General features: G+C 49.4%; 1 long non-coding RNA gene across 2 annotated transcripts; it reads left to right on the top strand.

Annotated features, from left to right (window-relative positions):
- Positions 1-5,093, top strand: LOC119701520. Of its 2 annotated transcripts, XR_005257080.1 has the most exons (3): positions 1-78; positions 467-547; positions 4,930-5,093. It is a non-coding gene; the product is annotated as an uncharacterized LOC119701520 (long non-coding RNA). The 2 variants fall into 2 exon arrangements; XR_005257079.1 differs by lacking the exon at positions 1-78 and having other exon boundaries at positions 109-547.
- The last annotated feature ends 753 nt before the right edge of the window (positions 5,094-5,846 follow it).

Here is a 5,846-nt window from a genome sequence, read left to right as displayed (position 1 = left end):
CGGCGAGCGGGGCGGTGTCTGTAAATAGCGGGGAGGGGCGAAGGTGTTTCAGAAGCGTAAAGAGACGCCGTGGCTGAGGTGAATGGCGGCGGCGAGGGCGGCCCGGCGGGGCCGGTTTCGGCGGGCGGCAGGGGCGCGGTCGCAGCGGTGCACGGGCCGGGGGCATGCGAGCGGCGTCGGAACAGGGCTGCACCCCCCCTAGCCCCCGCGCGCGCCCCGCTCCAGACGGTGGAGGCGACCGCGTGCCGGAAAATCCCGGCGGGGCGGCGCCGGTCCGGCGTGCAGGCGGTGCGAGCCGTGCGGAGTCGAGGGGGGCTTTGCCGGGCCGGCGGGCGGAAGAGGCGGCGCGGGCGCTGCGCTGGTCCCGGCCGGTGCCGGTCGCTCTGTCCGCTCCCCGCGAGGAGAACGAGCCAACGTCCCGTCACGTTTCAGCAATGCCAAATCACCTCATCTCTTCTTAATCCAGGCAGGCTCTGCGACGACGGCGTCGGCCTCCGAGCGCAGCCGAAGCGTGCGCCCCGAGGAGCCCGGCATTCTTAGGAGAATGGTGAGTAGCAGAATTTTCGGGTTTTGGCCGCTGTGGATGCTGGGCTGCAAGGTGTCACAAAGGATGCGGGCTGAGGAGGGTAGGCTGGAGGGTGACAGAGGATCGGGTAGCTGAGAGGCAGAAGGAATCTTTAGGAGCGACTGGGGGGTCCAGATTGTCACAGAGATGCTGAGAGGCTACTCTAGGGAACTTGAGGGTGACAAGAAGAGGCTTGGGGAGAGCCTTGAGGGGAAAAGTGGGGGGTGCCTGAGGGTGACAGGTGAACCAGCACTCACACCTCCCCTAACCTCACCCTAAAAACCAACCCTACCCGGGTGGAGAGCGTCCATCGGAGGTTAGGAGGCCAAGGGACAACGTTGCAGGGCTTGGGGTGACACACAGACATTCCGGGCTGAGGGGCAAAGAGGGGGGGTTTGACAAGTGGGCAGCTTACACTGAGGGTTAGGGGTAAAAAGGACAGGACCCAGAGTAATAGGTAAGGTTAGGCTACAGGTGCAGAAGCCCTCACCTCAGCCCCCTAAGCTCACCCCAAACAGCACCCCTAGGACACCAGTTTTCCCCAACAACAGCACAAGGCAGCGACCGTAGTAAAAAGGTAGCGATGATGTTTGTGGGCTAGACAGTGAAAGGTAGGAGTTGGGGGATGTGCATTTTTTAGGGCTTTTTTCAGGGGTTGCAAAGGATATTTTAGGGTTGTGTTTGTGGGAGTTTTTTAGGGATTTTCTGGGAACGTTTAGGATAATTTTAGGGCTCTTTCAGGGCTTTTAAGAGGTCTTTTTAGGGTATTTTAAGGGCTTTCTTAGTAGTTTTTAGAATTTTTAGGGGGGTTTCTGAGTCTTCTTGGGGCTTTTTTAGGACTATTGAGGGTATGTGGAGGACTTTTTTAGATATAGGGTATTTCTACAGTTTCTGAGGGAATTTTTAGGTCTGTTTTAAAGGTCTTGTCAGGGCATTTTAAGGATTTTTGGGCTATTTTTGAGCTCTTTTAGGACTGTTTAGGGGATATTTAGGGGTTGTTAGGGGTGTTCTGGGGTTTTTAAAAGTAGGGTATTTTTAGTGTATTTTAAGGGTATTCTTTGGGGGGTTTTAGGACATTTTGAAGATTAGGGCTTTTTTTAGGGAATTCTTAGGGTTTTCTGGGGTCTTTTCACAGCACGAAACACAGAGGCCGAAGGGCAGCTGAGAAGGGGCTTGAGGGTGACACAGAGCCTGAAGGCTGGGGCGTAGAGGGAGGGATTTAGGGGTAAAGGGAGAGGACCTGAGGGCTGGACAGTCCAGTGGAAATCAGGGCTACAGGGTACAGCTTAGGAGGCAAGTTCAGGTACACACACCCCAGCCCTGACTTCACCCTAAGCAGTCCCCCTACCAACAGCCTTTTCCCCCAACAGCAGCACAACACAGCAACCCCAACAGTGAGACCACACCGCAACCCTCCCGGTGTGACAAGACAGCAACCCTCACACCAGGACAATGACAGAACCCTCAGAGGACAACAAGTACCACTGCAAAAAGATAGGGACGACATCTGAGGGCTAGAGAGCAATAGGTAGAGTTTGGAGGCTGAGCATGTTTTTTTTGAGGTTTGTTCCAGAACTTTTAAACATACTTAGGGGATTTTGGAAGGTTTTTTAGGACTTGTCTGGGATTTTTTAGGGTATTGTTGGGGGTTTTTCAAAGCTATTTTAGGAATCTTTAGCATATTTTGAAGATTACGGGCAGGGTCAGAGGACACACCCTCTGAAAAGGCAAAGTTTTAGGGCTGCAATGCATTAGAAAGGGGCCAGCGGCAGCACAGCGGGTCCTGTCCCCCGCTCTCGGTCCGAAAGTCGTAAGTTTTAGACCCAGCTAAGTCCTTGCGGTCAAAGTTAGGGTTAGATGCCCTTAGCTTTGGTCTGTGAGAAATTCCACACAGGAAAACTCACACCCCGAGTTTCCCGATGCCAGTTTGCAGGAGGCGCTCAGCAAACTGCCAGGGCAGCCCGAGTTCTAGGCGGGGGCAGCTCCACTCCGGGAGAGATCCCGCGCCGTTCGGAAGCGGAGCAGGCATAGGCCCCCGGACAGGAACGCCAGCCCTTTTCCCCATAAAGCCAAACTCACCCCCGCCGCGTGCGGACGTCCGTTCACAAGAGGCCCGTGGCACTCCAAGGGCAGCGAGAGTTCTCGGCTTCGGCAGCTGCGGTCTGCCAGAAATCGTTTGCCGTCTGCAGTTTTGGAGGCAGAATCCCAGTTTTGGCCCTGGGCACGCAGAAGGGAAAGACTGTTAATTTCCTTGGAAAGGAAAGTCTAGCACCACATTGTTTAAGGGGCAGATGAAGGGCTGTGTAGGGGAGGGAACTTTCTTCACAGGACCTTTCTTCACCTCACCCCCCAGTCCAAGGTCTAGCAGCACCCCGTGTGACCAGCTGCTTTCAGGGGGTTCCCCGGGCACACCCGCACAGGGAGATGCTAGTCCAGAGGGGCTAACGGGGGTATCCCGAGCGTCCCTCCCAGAGCTACGGTCGGAGCATCCAGCAGGGACAGGGGAGCAGCCGGACCCACCCGGGCACGGAGCATCGCTTCGAGAAAATGCCAAGAGAAGAACCCTCTCGCCAAGGGGCGGCACCTGAGCGGGCCGGGCAGCATGTGGGGTTCCAGGGGAGAGCTTTCAACTTTCCCCTTTTACTGTTGTCAGTCCCTCCCCAGAGCCTTCAGACCCTCCACAGCACTCCCAGAAAAGAGAGGGGTTATTAGGAGAAAAGGGGTTTAAATGGAGGGAAAAAGCTTCCCTTTCCCCTATTTTTTGTGTTCAAATTGTGAGGGAATCTGCTTCCCCTGCAATTTTAATGGTCTCAGTTGAAAGAATCCTGCCTTTTCTATGCTGTTAGGGGGGCTAATTGACAGGGAGTCACCATTTTCCATTATTTTCCAGTTTAAATAGAAGGGGAAAACCTTAACGATGTTTTTTATGGGTTTGATTTAAGGGTAACCACCCTCTTTTTTGTTTTCCTAAGGCTTAAACTGAGGGGGATGCCCAGCTATCTCTCCTTCTTAAGGGTTTGGATTGAGGGAAAAATCCCTATTTTTTTCATCACTGGAGAGATTTACAGTAAGAAAACCTGCTCTTTTCCCAATATTTTAGGGGATTAAATTAAAGGGCAGAAGGCATTTATTTGCCATTGTATCAGTTTCAGTGGAGGCAACTGCCCCATTTTCTCATTTGAAGGGGTTCACTTGAAGGAAGCTCTGCCTTTTTCAGCATTTTAAGGGTTTAAATGTGCATTTCAGGGCACTTCTTTCTGTGCCCTAGGACCAGATATCTCAGAGAAGGGTGAGCCTGGCACGTACCTAACCCTTACACTGCCTGGGAGGAGATTATTTTTCTTATTTTTGTTTATAATGTAGATAGCCCTAACTAATTAGAGGTCCCAAGCAGACTTAGACTATTCCCTCCAACTGCACACCGATGGTTGTGGCGTACAGGTATTTATAGGGGTACACATAAGCTTTTCTCAGCAGTTTCTATTCCCGATTTTTACGTCACAATTCTATACACTATTGTGAGTTAGTTTTCTCAGGATGTACCCCAGAAAGGAGTATCCCCAGATGGTGGGGTCCGACTTCCGAAAGAAGAAAGAGGCCTCCCAGCTGGTGCGGTCCGGACTCCAGATGTGGGTCCACCTTTTAATTACAAAGACTATAAATCTTGTAACAGTGATGTCCAGCTTCCCTTGGTTGAAGCCATCAATCCTTGGGTTGATGTCCATCTTCCTTTCTTAAGCTGCTTTTTACTGTTTTGCTAAGGTGTTGAGATAAGCATATTTCCTTTACATATATTCTAAACTTATATTTTCAAAGCTCCTTACTACAAGTAATATTCTAAAATTATACTTCAAAAGGTTATTATTGCAAAGCTGTTAAATGCTTAGCTACGTGCAGAAAGTTCCTGTCCAGCAGCAACATCTTTAAAGCTTTAATTCAGATGCTATAACAGTTAATTGCAAACAAAGGATAAGTTCAAAGGCCTTCTTCCATGCTTTACTACCTCAGTTATTTTTTAAGAATTCATCCTCTAATTGTCCCATGATCAGTTTCTACACATATCACAATCACAAGTATACACGCTGCCTGTATGTACCTGACACGAAACACAGCTTTGTATCTCACACGGATCCTTTGGGAGATAGTGTTTCTGGTTACGTTTCTTTTTTGCCTTCACGTTTCTTACTAGGTGGTATTTTTATTTTGGTAGTTTGAGGCCTTTTGGGGTTTATTGTGTTAGGAATATTTTTTTTGCTTGTTGCTAATTTAAGTTTATGTGTGCTATTTAAAAGCCAGCTCCACTTGAGCTGTGGGGAACTAGGAGCATATCTGTTCTGATCTTCCTCTCACCTTTCTTCCCACAGCTGTTTCTGTACTCCTGACTTCCCGTCACGCCAGGGACACGTGGCTTGGAGCACAGCAGCCGGATTCCTCACTTAGCCGTGTCAGCTTGGTGCAGGTTACGAATTACAGGGTGACTTGGAAACCCAGAAACAAAGGGAAGAAGCTGGTATGTCTCTTAGCAGGGGGAAAAAAAAAACAAAAACCCAAAAAAAACCCCAAAAAACAAACAAAAAAAAAAACCAAAACAAAAAAACAAAAAAAAAAACCAAAAACAAAAACAAAAAAAAAAAAAAAAAAAAAAAAAAAAACAAAAAAAAAAAAAAAAAAAAAAAAAAACAAACCAAAAAAAACCCCTACATCAGGGCAATAATTCAGGGGACTAACACTTCATCTTTAACTTTCTTCTGTGCTCAGTCCTCATCGCCGGGAGCCGTGAAAGCCCCCTGAGCTGTAGGTCTCATACAGACCTACCTCGTTTGGTCCAAAAAATCAGTATTTTATTACTGTGTGCACACTCAGGGGGAAGATTTTATCCCATATCCCTCAGAGGGACATTAAACCTCCAGTTTCCCTTTTCTTGAACAGTTTGAGAGAGGATATTACTTATGTAATTTTTACTGCAGGCATTTGATCTTTTTGAAGACCGTTTGTGCGTGTGCGTGCCCCTAATAGCTGTCCCCTCTCTAACACAGGATGGGGGAGAAAGGCTGCAGAGCTTCCTGCAACGGGCTGCGAGCGCAAAGAGCGAGGAGGCAGCGGAAGACCGGACTCAGGAATCGGAACGGTTTTCTTGGGTTTAAGAAGCTCGAATGGCGCTTCAAGACATTTATATCAGACCTGGTTTAATTTCATTACCCTTTTTTTTTACATCCACAAAAAAAACCCCAGCCCTCCCCCCCCCCACCTCCAGGATCCATCGCTGCTGCTGCCGTGCGTG

The sequence above is a fragment of the Motacilla alba genome, chromosome 1 (genome assembly GCF_015832195.1).
Source record: "Motacilla alba alba isolate MOTALB_02 chromosome 1, Motacilla_alba_V1.0_pri, whole genome shotgun sequence".
NCBI classification, from domain to species: domain Eukaryota; kingdom Metazoa; phylum Chordata; class Aves; order Passeriformes; family Motacillidae; genus Motacilla; species Motacilla alba.
The sequence above is the reverse complement of the archived record's forward strand: the minus strand, read 5'-3'. Positions and strand labels throughout refer to the sequence as shown.